Below are 14,601 nucleotides of genomic sequence, written 5' to 3' on the forward strand. Positions count from 1 at the left end.
TGGATACAGGCACTGCGTGGCTGCATTAGGCCCCACGCAGAGGACGCCATCATGTCATACGATGCCGCCTGTATATTGAACCATTTAAAAAGTAATGTACGCTTCCAGACAAGCCAAAACCAATCATCTGCTGCTCGGCCCTGTGAAGGAAGTGTCTCCATTATCAGACCATTAGGGGAGGATGTTGTGGATCCCAGAAGAACACTATTCCTGTTACTGCTGCTGTATGTACCAGGAAGCCATGCAAGGGAGGGCTAGTTAGCTCGTTAATTGGGGGATTACTGATTACAAGGTTGAGTTTTTCCTGCAAAATTATATGCTTTGAAACGTGTGTAAATGTCTTGATGTGCACACATGTTTGCTTGTTGACCAATATTGCCATTTCTTATAAAGTGATTTGTTGTTGAGCAATATTGTCCTATATTATATACTCATTAGTGATTTGTTGTTGACCACTATTGCTCTATATTATATACTGATAAGTGATTTGTTGTTGAGCAATATTGCCCTGATTAATACAAATAGGAATCGTTCCAATACCATTAATGATAGTGCCAATACAATACACTAAGTTGTACCCAGACAAGACAAAGCAAAACATTTAAAAGTAAACAGAAGTATTAATGTTCTGCATTCAATCTAATTAAACTATAAAGTACATCCATATCCACAATGGCCCCCTGATGGGCTTAGAATTAATAGTTTTTTAATTGCTTTGTTTTAACTTGCTGCTCCAAAGAAGTTCTTAATGAAACGCCATCCTTGATTGAGGATTCGGAAATGTTACCAAGTGCAAATTTTATTTTAGGTTCTAATTCTCTGTAAAAATAATAGAATAGTTTTATAAATGTGTGAAGATAAAACCATGACGGTTCAACAAGCATTTAAACTGCTATTTAGACTAGCAACCAGTAGCACCCAAAGTTGGTATCCAAAAGCATATATTTTAAAACGTGATGCACACTGTAAATATGATGTCCCAGTAGCTATATTATTTGGTAATATTGATCACATTTTTCTGGATATCCATGTGCTTATATCGATCGGGCACATGCCACCTCATTGTTTGATTATGGTTTTTGAGTGTTTTTTCCATTTCATTCAGAACTAGAAAGAAGGACACACTCACTTTCGGATCATTCAGCAAAACATGGTTCAAAATAAAAAACATGTCAAACAAATCACAGACACCACGAGTCAACCTGACCATAGCTGTGTGTTCACACTATGTGGAGACAGCTTGTGTGTCCTAAAGGTTGCAAGTTCGAATCCCTGAGCGAGGCCAGCAAACCTCCCATGGAGGCTCTTAGCCCAGCTGCTTTCTACTAAAAACACGCTCTAAACATACTAAAAACACCCTGGTTGGCCAAAGTGCAAAAGTCTCATAATGAGCCGTGTGTTTAAACCCACCGTCCTCTCAGTGTGTGGTTTCGTATAGCCTCATCAGGATCTTCCATGTTGCAATTAGACAGATGCAAAACAACACCACTGCGAGTCGAGAGCTGTTGATTCGTCTCGCATTGTTCTCGTGCCAATGTCGGATTTAGAACACCTGCAATTGCTTCCTCAGCGGCCATGTAAACGCATTAATGAGGATGTTGATCCCACAAACGGATAATGAACTGATTACTCCGCCTCACCAGATTTTGACGTACACGTCAACATATTGATTAGTGACTGCCCACAAGTTGCTCAGACGAGACTTCCTAGCTGCTGCTGTGCTCCCCTGTGGAACAATGGAGCCAGGGGGGAGGAGTGAGAGAGTCTGGAATGCTCTCCAGATACCTCCTTACATTTGCTCTAGATACTTTCTGGAATTCAGAGAGAAAGTCTCTGGATCGCTACAGCCAAACGCCTCAAACGACGGTTTGCAAACATCGTGTAGGAGATAGACTAGGGTGGAACAATGCTATCAAACAACGGCGTTCATCTTGTGAGGCCAAGCTGCCTTTAAGAGAGAGAAACGTGTTTGTTGACGGTAGTTCTTCTTGCTTATTATATACATCTTTCAGGGGAAAAGGAAGTAAATAGTAAATAAAGGGCAGAAGCAAAACCACAAGTCCATTTAACTTCAGTGTAGCCACCGAGAGAGAGAGCACACTATCTCAAGGTCTGCTGCAACAATAGTAGAATCGCTGTGGCTCACCAAGATAGATTCACAAAGGCTTTAACCTTAAATAATTGGGCCGAAGCCATGAAGTCCTCCACAAGTCCCACACAAAGTGAGAGGTTCTTACTCAACAGGCCCAACGATAGCCAAGCACCTGGGGCAGGAACAGCACATCTTATCAGGACACCGTAAAAGAAGGATGGCGCAATCTTACACATTCTTCATCTGATACCAATGTTTCTTGTGTGAATTCCTAAATGTTATCTTGGAGCCCTGTTTTGAAAGAAGATAACAGCTCTAATGGGAAGTGAAATGAAAAACACAAAATAATTTAATTGGATTCCTGCCTAATATTGCAATACGGGCAACTTTGGATATATCATGGTATGGCAGAAACAGCAGTGGGTTTGATTAAACAGTCAATTTATAAAATGTAAGTAAAAATAAACAAGAAAATCCTAAAAATATCTTGGCCTGTTGCTGAATAAATAAATAAACACTTTAGTACATTGATTTAGATGAGCCTTTCTAATCCCTTAGGTGCTACATGTCTTTAGCCATACACTCTTCACTTGTTTACGCCCTACACCTTTATGGCTGCAGTTGTTGCAGAAGGTGCATGTCTCTGTGGTGTCCAGCGCCGTGATTCTGAGCTGTGCTCTTTCTTTCCAATCGACTCTGGCTTGTTGTGGACATTCGCAGTCATTGGCCTGCGGTTTTTGGCACGGCTGATGTTATTTCAATTGATTCCTCAAGTGCAAAGCATTTTCTTTGGCACGCGTCCTGGTCAGCTTGGGTGTAGTATTGTGCGTTAACAGACCTGAAGAACTAATATGACTAACAACACCTAGAGGCACCACTTTAACCACAGACAGGGCTGGTGAAAAGTGAACCAAAGGCTACACAAACAAACCGATTAACTGGCTGCCCTTAACCGGTCTCTGAGGTTGAAGCTAAACAATCAGACATTAGTCATCAGTGGACCAATATTTGTCCGCTTGTGGAGAGTAAAATAACCCAAGTCTCAAAGGGGGAATGGTATTACACATAGCAAGGCCATCGCCATTCAGCTAAATTCCCTCAAAGTACTGATGAGAGCCCTCATGAACAGACCTTCAATCTGTATCCTTTGTGTTTGTATGGCTGTTCGTATCAGTACCAGACCCTAACCAGCACTTGCCCGGGCTGCACCACTGCAGCATGCTAAAGTCGCAACAGGCTAAAACCGAAAGCATCTCAAATGCTGGCTGCTCTTGGCAGACTTGTAGTGGGGAGCATGGACCTTATAGCAGGTCACGCCCAACACAAGGTCACACTTTCTCATTGCGTTCACAGACACCCCCTTCCTTCCTCGCTCTATTATTTTCTACGTTAGCCTTGTGGTGTCCGTAGCATGTTAGCATCACGCTAACCTCTTCCAGGAGACGTGCATGAAAATAGGATGTTTGGATACATTGTTTAGGTCTAGATGTGGTAACTGTTGACGTTTGGTGAAGGGTCCTGTGGGGCTGTGGACAGGGTGAAGATTCGGGGTGAGTCCTATAAGCCTAAACACGTGATGAGTTGCGCTTTTCCAATTTCCGTGGAAACTTTGCCTGAGTGCGATAGTGTGTTGGGGTGTGTGAGTGCCGACATGCATCTACGCGTAAACCCCAAGACATTGGCTGACCCGTGTGTGTAGTCTGTGTAGTTAGTAGTGTGTAGTGTGTGTTCGCCAGCAAAGCGAGTGCTCATCCTAATGGAGGACTTAAAGAGGCAGCTTTTAAACTCCCCTCACACACACACACACACACACACACACACACACACACAAACACAAACACATGGGGGGGGGGGGGGGGGGTGTCTAATTAAGTAGACGAGGCAGAGACCACATTTCTAAAATGCAACGGCAGATATTGCCAGTGGGAAATTGACAAATTTAAATAGGGAGAATACAAAATTTGAAATTAAGAGTGGAAGTATGAACATGAAAAGGAAGCAGCAGACGCACTAATTTGCGTCAAACATTATGAGCAATAAGGTCCCTGTGGGGATTCACTCTGTATTCCGGTTATCTCCATGGCGTGCAGATGGCATGGTTGATAGAGGCAGCCAGCTGTCATCACTTCATCAATTGTGTCTCTTTTCAATTCATGTTCAAGAGACGTGGAGATTGCCAGAAATAAGTCGTCCATCTTTACAAAACAAAAAGTAAACATTCCATAAAAGTCTGCTAAAAAACCTTAATTACATATAACTACAAGAGACTGGTCCTTGGAGACTTTCCACACTTTTCGACATGAATGGTAGTGGAAGACACTTTGCTAGCCGTGACACTAATCCTTGCCTAATGAAGTCCAAAATGGACAACAAACACTCAAACTTTGTCAATATTCATATAATTCAATATTCACGTCATATTATTTTAGTACCTTGAAAATGAAAGACAAACAGATCAGCGCTATGTTTGGCAGGTTTACGTGGCTGTGCATGAAAGAATGTCGTAACCTGTCACAATTTTATATATTAGCGCAAACCTTGAAACAGAGCACAGGATATATTGTGGGAATTCTTGTGGCTCCATAAATGGTACAGAAGCAGAGGCATTTTATTTTCGTCCTCCCATTAAATCAACTACCGCAAACCAATTTGCGGTCCGCGTTCAAATACATCTCAGTGATAAATTGGAGGCTCATACTGAGTCCAATCACAGCACACTTAGGTTCGGGAACTATCTAAAAAGCACACAATTCAAATGGTAACCCAAGACTGCTGTTTTTCTCCAACTACTGCTCATCGCACTGACATTGAAATAAATTCCGAGCCTTGTGGAAGTCTGCCATGAAACTGGTAATAGACATACAAGGTCATCTTTTAGGGCTCAGTGTTCAATACCTACCAATTAAAATGAATACCAAGTGAGCATCTGTAAACTTAAAGGAAGCCCCTATTTATTGGAGCTGGATCTTTATGACTCTTCAATGATAACCTCATTAGAATGAACAATAACGATTAAGTAATTATCCCCAGATTGATACATTTTGTAGATGAAAACATGCATACTGGTAGTACGGAACATATGTACAATATGGTATGTCCTCTGTGAAAAACGATAGGCCTTTAGTATATGGAAGTATATAGAAGATGGAAACAGGATGGTCGCCATGTCGTTACATCACACTAATTAACCTCAGGTGCTCTAGAAGACACCAACACCCAATACATCAACTTTAACTGATTTAGACTGCGACAGACATTGATCAAATCCAAAAGCTGTCGGCTGAGTTCCAAACAAAAGCCACCCTTGTTGTCATTTTCTACCCGTTTGTTAAATTCTCTGTGGTTCCTGTCCTTGCATTTCCGTTTGTTTGTCTGTTTCTCCATGGAAACAGGTCTGTTCAGTGTCTCACCATGTTGACCTCGGTACGACGGGACCGTAAACATGGCCGGCTGGCTCAGGGGCATGGATTTAAATTGTGAGGCGCTGGTCATGCTTATTCACACAGTGCTGTAGCATCACAGCCTAGAAATCTAGACGCCCCTGGCGGCAGCAAATTTAATTTGCAGCCAGGGGTGTCTAGAAACTCTCCGTTAGCATGCAAGCTGGAAAAACCAAACTCTGGTCAGGCCAATCACATAGTGTATAGAGTCGGTGGGCGGGCTTATCATAACAACGACTGAGTTGCGACGGTTCAGTATGAAGTCTGTGTAGTCCCTGCTACATGATTGATTGTAGGGCTATCCTATTGCGTGCAGAGGGAATTTGAAAGACAACCGTTTATCCCACCCCTTGGATTAAGCCAATCCAATGAAGTGTTCCCAGACCCAACATCTTGATGTGGGTCTGGCTTATCTCCCTTTACTTGTATGTCTGGGTTGTTGTGGCGAGAGGATACATCAGTTGACAGAGGCTTGACTTTGTTTACATTACACACCAAATGCTAACTGGTCAGTCTTTGTATGTTGGGTTCATATAGGGATTCATTTGAATGTATTCTTTAGCAGTGTGCACCCCTCTGAATGTGGTGTTCCAACAATTGGCGACTATTTTAATATGTCAAACAAAGCCGATATATATATATATATATATATATATATATATATATATATATATATATATATATATATAGAATATTACCATATATAGAAGAGCTCTGAGCATATCGAGGTTTTCACAATGCAAACTTCCCCTGATACATTAAAAGAGTCCACTGCTGTCTGGTTTTCCTATCCACCAGCAGTGTGTCAAGGGGGGGAAGTGCAGCCCGGGTTGGGTGCGCTGTACCTTTAAGAACACCGGCCGAGTTAGATCAGTGCTACCGAGTACCTATTCAAGTTAAATCAATCAGGGCAAAATGTCGCTGCTTGAAAGGCTGAGAGTGCATCTGGGGGGGTGAGAGAGCATGCCACAGTGTACACGAGAGAGAGAGAGAGAGAGAGAGAGAGAGAGAGAGAGAGAGAGAGAGAGAGAGAGAGAGCCACAGCTGGTTTTAAGGGGCACGTTCCAACACAGTCAGGGCACTGGAGAGCTGTAAGCGTCTGTTTGTACTTTTACAAACTGGAGGCAGACAACGCTCGCTGCAATAGTTGGAACGCTTAAGGAAATCTGACCAGGGAAACACATCTTAACCCCTGGTCAAACACATGTGTCTAGAAGAGGAAGACTGTGTTTGATGGCCCTGAAACTAATGTTAGCACGGCCTGAGCAGAAGTCCAACCCTCCATGGACTGAAACTGAGGCTTCAAAAACGTCATCGACATCTTCAGCTAATCAATGAGTTAACTTGGAATTTTTCACCGTCTTGGTTGCCAAGCATTTTTTGGCATGTCAGACACCTTAGTATTGAAACCAATTATGTGAATAACATACTATTTACTGGAAAATATTACAGTATGGGAAAGTGAATAACACACACACACTACAGTTTAAGTAGCATACAATTTTGCTGTGCTGAATTATTTCCCTTGATTACACATGCATGATTATTGTTGTTATTCTCATCAGTCATCAGCATTGCCAATCAAGTTGTTGACACTCTCGCTGTCACTGACAGGTCACCCAGTGCCAATATCACCCTTCACCCTGGCGCAGGAGACGTCGTCACCCCACGGGAGACCCTCGCTGCTACAACCTTTATTCTGGGAAGGATGTCACGTGTGCTTCCTCCGAGACACACCACAGCGGTCTTCCGCTAGAGGGACAGTCTGGGACCACTGGAGCTTGTAAGGAGGGGTTTTTATTTTAGGTGTTTTGAGGTTTTAACCTTTTTTTTTTTTATCACAGAGAGTAAAGTACCGTCCATCCATTACGGCCTCATTCATAACAAAGTAAAAAGAAACACGTTGGGTCAGAATCAGAGTGACACTGGGTACAGGGCTGGTCTCTTCAGCAGATACAAGTATGTGGCCACACAACCACAAAGAGATCAAAGCGCTGTTCAAGCGCTTATAAGCAATAACAAGATGGCCTGACATTATTGCGGCGTCTTTCTGCCAGAGGGACCCTTTTTTTCCTGCGGAAAACTGTGCGCAGCGAAGCGGATCAGGAGAACAAAGGAGGCCGTCCACGACGCCATCGACCGCGGCGATCGATCTAAAGAAAGAAACTCAAGATCCTCGCCTCGCCTCTCGCATCTTGCCAAACACACTATAAAGACCATATGTTCTGAGATCGTGTCTATGAAAAGGAAATACGGAATATCGTTTGTTTTATAAAAGTCAATACATCATACATGTTCAGTCTTATGTAAGGCGACAGTTCAGAGCCAAGTGGCCAATAGTCGGGCCGGTGGTTGTGCGGAGCAGAGTGGCCCTCAGAGACAGCCGAGGTCCTAAGGGCCTACAGGTGTGTGGCATTCACAGCTGCTGCTAATCAATAGTCAAGGCCACACCATGTTTTCTGATGGCCAAAGTCGCTCGGATATTACAGTTAGGCCGCGTTCACAGTCACACTAGCTCACACTACTGCTTTTTGACGTATCCATGTGTTTTCCCGGGTTGTATTACAAAGGCGATTTCATTGGACAGTGTATTTGCGTATATTTGCATGATGCGATCTGATTGGCCGACGGATCCGTCGCTGCCTGAAAAGTTGAACATTTCTCAACTTTTTGACGCAGGCCACGGAGCCGACGGAAACGGATTGACCCACAATGCATTTTGAGAGCGCCCCATGCAAAGTCAATGAGCTCCATTGACAGACGGATGCAGTGTGAGCGCGGTGTTAGGTTAATGTGATGTAATGTAAATGTTAATGTAAATGTAAATGGTTCCATTAACCTAAAGAAAATATACTGATGTCATGTAAATTAAAGCGGCAAAAGGACATCTTAGGCTCACAAACATTACACTTAATATTAAAGCCATCAGATAAAGTGACAACTTTAAACTTTAACAGCAATGAATAACAATAAAAATAGATACCATAATAAATCATAAAAAACGTGCAAGCCAAAACTCCTCTGTGTGAACTGTGCTACATGAACAAGAACCAATTTCTAGTTTTTGATAAGCCAAAAAAGCAAAAGCGAACAGTAATGTAAACAGCCAAGTTGAACAACATCTGGGATTGACTTTTTCGCTCTGGATTCAGAGCCTGCTGCTCGCCGGCGGAGAGCACCTGGCAGCTGTGTGTCCCACCGTCGCCTGGCCCGCCGCCCGTCTGTGTTCCCTGGGATGCAGGACCGTATGTCTGTCTGGAGGTGGTGAAGATGTAAGGGGAGGGACTCCCTGAAGTGTTAATTAAATAAAGTTACAAGGCCTCCCCGGTGTCCCTCGTTCGGTTGATGATCACGGTAAAGGAATACTTCCTGTCACATGGTGTCAGGGGTACTGAATCTCATCACGGACGATGTCGGAGGTCCTGGATTAACACGTTTGTGGACCCCAAAAGCAGACGATTGTGCAGAGTGAATGTCCTTTTAATCACAAATTAACGTCATGAAGATCAATAGTGTAAATAGTGTAGCGAATGGCCGTTCACGGATGAAAGATGTTTGGTGAGATTGTTTCTCTGTTCGATAATAAAAAGTAGGCTGTCACGCTTTCAGAGAAAGTCGGTATCCAACACAAAACTGTTCAGATGCAACTGCACACGTCATGCTAATCAACCTATATTTGCATTAGCTTGTAGCGTGGACTGACATGGAGATAAATGATTGATACATAACAGAAAGCGATAATTACATGTCTATTAGAGCCCGACCGATACTGGATTATCGGCCGATATTCTAAATACAGGTATATATCGGCTGCAGAGTCCAGGTGAACTCTGAACTCATGCCTACAACAATCCTAAGGAGAGGTGATTCCTGCTATGGATAGTAACATTCTTATCACCCTCAAACAAAACCCAACTGCCAACAACATGCCGCACTGGAACAGTAAATGAACAGATGGAGGTCTATTGTGTGTAACTCCCATTTTTGTGTGTGCCACTTTGTGTCACTTATACATTTATCTTTATAGTTAGGGGTATAAAAAAGTAACTGAACATAACGAGTGAAGTCATGTTATAGTGGTATTTTGCTGTTAAAGTATAACATTGACCGCACTGTCGGGAAAGCTACTAGGAAAGTGTAATGAGCCAAGCTACCAAGTTACTTACTACATTAAATTAAGCTTCGCTACGCTCATGCTGCCACACACAGAGAAGTAGCAGGCTGAGCTACAGCAACATGGCGACTGTAGTTCACTACATCATAGATATTTGTTTTTCACATTGAGCCAACTTTAGTCAATTGAGTTGTTCACAGGATTGGACCAAGTCAATGCTATCTCAGGGATCAATACAACCGTTTGTCCACGGATAGGCAGGCAAAAAAAATTCAGTTAAACAGTTTAGTACACAATAACCTGTACTCTGCTCCAAAAAACATCTGCTCCACATAATAACCAAAAGCAGGGGTGTGTGTGTGTGTGTCTGTGTGTGTGCGTCAGCGACACCTTCTGCCATATTTCCATCATATTTCGAGGTGTGTGTGTGGGTGTGAATGTGTGTGTGTGTGTGTGTGCGTGACACCCTCTGCCATATTTCCATCAAGTTAACTCATGCTCTCTGCTGACTGGATTTCCCTGCAGCAGACAGGTCTCCCTCAATGATCCGTCGCTCTTTTATTTCAGCCCGCAGCAGAAAACCTCGGCTGTGCTCGACCTACAGAAAACTTAGTTTCGGAGGGCGCTAGCATGTGGCTCGGGAGGTAGAGCGGGTTGGCTGGTCACCGGAAGGTTGCTGGTTCGATCCCCGGCTCCTCCTGTGAGTGTCAAGGTGTCCCTGAGCAAGACAACCTCACTCTAACTGCTCCTGACGAGCTGGCTGTCGCCTCGCCTGGTTGACACCGCCGTCGGTATGTGAATGTGTGCATGAATGGGTGAATGTTGGGCTAAGTTGTACAGTGCTTTTAGTGGCCACTGGTTAGAAAAGCGCTGTATGAATGCAGTCCATTTAGCACAACTCACACTAGCTAGCGTGTGAATTTGGCGGTGGATACCGTAAGCGTTTATTCGTGCCAGGAGCGAGGTGGCTTACCTCCCATACAACGCCAACGTTTCATTCTGCCAGCCACGGCGGAATAAACCGTTGAACAATGACCGTCATTGCTACTCTGTACTTGTTGTGGACGTCCCGGAGGCAATATTCTTTTTCGTAGGATAAGTCTGGGATTCTCGCCTCTGATTGGTTAGAAGGGCTCTCCTTTAGATTGTGTTTCGATTAGTCCTAGCTGCTTGCGGGAGTTTATGGTTAGGGATAGGTTTAGGGTTAGGGTTATTGTTATGGTTAACCCTAACCCTAACCATAACCAAATCGGAGGAGAGCCATTCTGACCAATCAGAGGCGAGAATCCTAGACTTCTCCTACGGGAAAAAAATATTGCGTCCCAGAGTCGTCGGAGAACCCACCGCCGTCAAGTCTGCGATCGTAACGCCATCCGGTGGGGCGCGGCCCGGTGAAGTTCATGAGCTGCGTTTGGGTGACCGCTTGCTTCTATGACTCACTGAGGACCTCAGGACGCGAGTGACATTTAAATGAATCTCAACTCTGACAGACTTCAACGACACAGCTTGAGCTGCGCGTGAGGCGGATTGTGCGACACTAGAATCGCGGCAGTTGCACGTCGTTCGTGCGTCTGCATTTGCGCCGCAAATTGTACCTTTTTTTTTACGACGTTTTGCTCAGTCTTAATAATGCAGGGTGATGTTTTGTGGGCATGTTAATATCAATGTCACCAAACGTTTGAATATCACCTTAGCTTAATGTTAAGGTAAGATTGATATGACCGCAATCACAGCGGTCGATAACATGCATTATACTTCGACATACAAACACACTGCAATGTTTCTGTAGTTCCTACTCCGTCCCTCCATCCGTCCGTCGGTTCGTCTGTCTGTTGGTCGGTCAATCTCACGCTACCTTTCGAAATTCGCCCTCAAACTCTAAAATCAAACGCAGCGCTCGCAGACGGTTTGCAACACAGGCGCAATCCAACCCGGGGTCAATATTCCGGGTTATTTGCACCGGCAGTTTCGCCTTGCTCAAGACCAACCTAGCACCATTTCCGGGTCACTGCCGGTATGGCTGCGCTACGACCGGAAGCAGCGACATTCCCGGGCAGGGGCCCCCTGTAAACATGCTCCACCAGCGATCCCGCTGCGCTGTGCATTGAGCACATTAGCTCCGTAACGGCGTGTTTCAGTCATAATCCCATACAGTATCTGTGCTCTTATCTAAAGCGGGTTCACCTCATTCATCATATCCTGCTCTCCCTTCCGCGGTCTGCCTCGCCGCCTCCTCTTAATCCTCCTACTAATTGCGACTAATGCCCGGCCCTTTCTTCCTTCCTCAGCCCCCCCCAGCGCCCGGCCGCCCCCTCCCCTCCGTCTCCCTGGACCTCTCCCTGCCTCTCCTTTCCTCCCTGTGTGCACCAGAGCCTGACGTAACATGCGGCGGCCATGCTGACTGTGATCAAGGCATTAGCAGCAAGCCTTTGCAGCCATGGTTATGTAACCAGCCCCCCCCTCCCCCTGGCCCCTACCCTCCCTCCCTCCACACCCACCCTCTCACACGTGTCTCTCTCTCTCTCTAGCCGTCTATCTATATCTCTCTCCCTCTCGGGGAGGCAGGGCCTATACCCCTCCCCCCCCCCTCCCCTCCCCTCTCCAGACCCTATAGACAGCCAGGAGGCCCTGTGTGTGGGCATGGAGGCTGCGGAGGCACTGGGAAGCTGAAGAGTAGGAGCAGCGTCAAACAAGGTCAGGCCCAGACACCTGCGGCCGTGTGGACTGGGGTGACCTCCTCTTGTTTAGGTTTTGTTGGGTTTTTCTCGACCCCTGGCCACACAGACGGTAAATAGGATTAAGTAGGTATGGTTGGAAGCCGGAGCGGGATTTACTGTATGTCGACCGAGGCTGGGTAAATACACAAAGCGATCGTACAAAACAACGCAAAACACGGATTTTCTGTTGGGAAAACATCTATCATTTCCTTATAGCCTATTAGGGAATAGGCTTCTTGCATAGAGGACATGTTCAAGTTTGACCGCAAAAGGACGTGAATCTCAAGCTGTATTCTATAACAACCCCTTCAAACACAACTTTTATTTGTACTTATATCAGCGTTTTTTTAGTTTTTTTTTAGTTTATACCAAACGACGACATGACCACCTTGGGGATTAATTAAGCACTCCGCAGTCAGAATAAGACACACACTGTTCTTAGTTCAGATGGGATATCTCTCTTGGGTGTTTCTGAGCGCGGAGACTCCGGCGATACGAACAAAAGCTGCAATGTTTTTGCTCCCACTCGCTCGCTGCCGAGGGAACCACACTATGCTGAACTTCGGGGCCACAGACGTCCCCATTGTTGTTGTGGAGGCGCGTTATAACGAGCCACAGATCCATCTCTCTGCAAGGCGCTGCAGAAACCACCGTTGAGGTGAACTCCACCACCACCACCACCAGACAGTCTTTTTGTTGTTCCAACGAACAACTGTGTTAAGCCGGCCCCGATTTGCATGTAAGGAAGTTAGTGGGGGGGCGGGGCTTTCTTGGCTATAGTTACACAATTAAGCCTTCAATCTAACACCGCCCTCAACCAATAGTTAAATCAAGTCCAGCGTTGCACGTTTCTTTAATTTACACTTCAAGTTCATTTACATCGCAGTCCTAACGCTTCATGCTCACAGACGACCGCTAATTAGCTATGCACAATGTGTGCCAATTAGCCCTCGTCCAATTAGGTCTCAGCACTGTTGGAGGATCGTGCACGGATGACGACTCATCCGTGCACGATCCTCCAACAGTGCAGTCCATAGGCACCCTGCTGGACACAAGTTCAACGCCTGGCATTTATGCACATGTCATGGCAATGGAATGCAGAGCAGCAGAGACCGCGCGAACTTGGGGGAAATTCCTGTGCCCCCAAAAGTAGTCCGACTCCTAACCATGCTCCCACTGTATACCTCCACGTCCCGTGCGAGGTGCGGGGGGGGGGGGGGGGGGGGTCACCGCGAGAAAAGCACACACATCACACCGCATCAGAACAAGCCGCCACGAGACGTCGCCTCCACGCGCCGCTCCACATACATCCTACACTTTGCCTTACGTAACCTCATGCCATCAATATATGATGCGGGCCGTGGCTAGTCATGGTGAGGAGGAGGCAGCCATGGAAATGCATAACGGGAGAAAGTCTGCTCCCTCCCCGGGTAACCGTGTTTTTGCAACCGAACCCCCCCGGAGTCGGAGTTATTCTCCGGTACCGACTGTGTCGTAAACGTTTCCCGCCGTACAGTGTGTCGGCCGATGCTGTTGGAAGCGGGCTAACGTGACACACACACACACACACACACACACACACACACACACACACACACACACACATAGACACACACTCACGGGGGCCACGAGAGTTAACGCGAGGACAGCCAGCGGGACTCACCTTGCAGCGGGACGCGGGGAGCAACCGGCGCTCGCGGACCGTCTCGTCTCCGGTCGGGTGGGGGGGGGGCTGCACGCGCCCGGCAGGAGGATCACTGTCGGGGGGGGTCGCGATACATTTCACCACCGATGCCAAGGTGACCCAGGAGGGTGTTAAACCTTACTGGGAGAGGGGGGTGGGGGTGGGGGGGGGGGCACGAGCTTGAAGTCGACAAAACAGGAATTCGGCTAGGTTAAACACGCGCCACATACATGAAAAAAAGCACGCGAGCTAAAGGTGCGCGAGCGTCAGACGGTGTGTATCCATTATTGGTGCGGTCGTTCCGTGCGTTCTCGGTACGTGTTGAAATAATAGCACCGCGTTACGTTCGGGAATGCCAAGTCCATGGCTACGAGCAGCTACGAGGAAACTCTACGGCTTTAGCTCTCACCACTCGCTCCACCCCCCTGCATGTACAGTATGGTTGAATGCGGGTCAAGAGGAGGAGTGGAAACAAGCGGGCGAACGGGGAGGTTTGTTTGGTGATCCGGTGCAACGACGCCCCCTAGCGGCCAGTGGTGGGTTTTTGTTTTGTA

At 46.2% G+C, this 14,601-nt stretch overlaps 1 protein-coding gene across 1 annotated transcript in view; it reads right to left on the reverse strand.

The window, feature by feature from the left end:
- LOC311347113 (thyroid hormone receptor alpha) overlaps window positions 1-14,400 on the reverse strand; it is an 82,474-nt gene extending 68,074 nt beyond the window's left edge. The window contains exon 1 of the mRNA XM_084470015.1: window positions 14,027-14,400. The gene's annotated coding sequence lies outside the window, so the exon portion shown is untranslated. The remainder of the gene's footprint in view (window positions 1-14,026) is intronic.
- Window positions 14,401-14,601: the final 201 nt, after the last annotated feature.

Source organism: Micromesistius poutassou (assembly GCF_964030765.1).
Source record: "Micromesistius poutassou genome assembly, chromosome: 1".
NCBI lineage: Eukaryota > Metazoa > Chordata > Actinopteri > Gadiformes > Gadidae > Micromesistius > Micromesistius poutassou.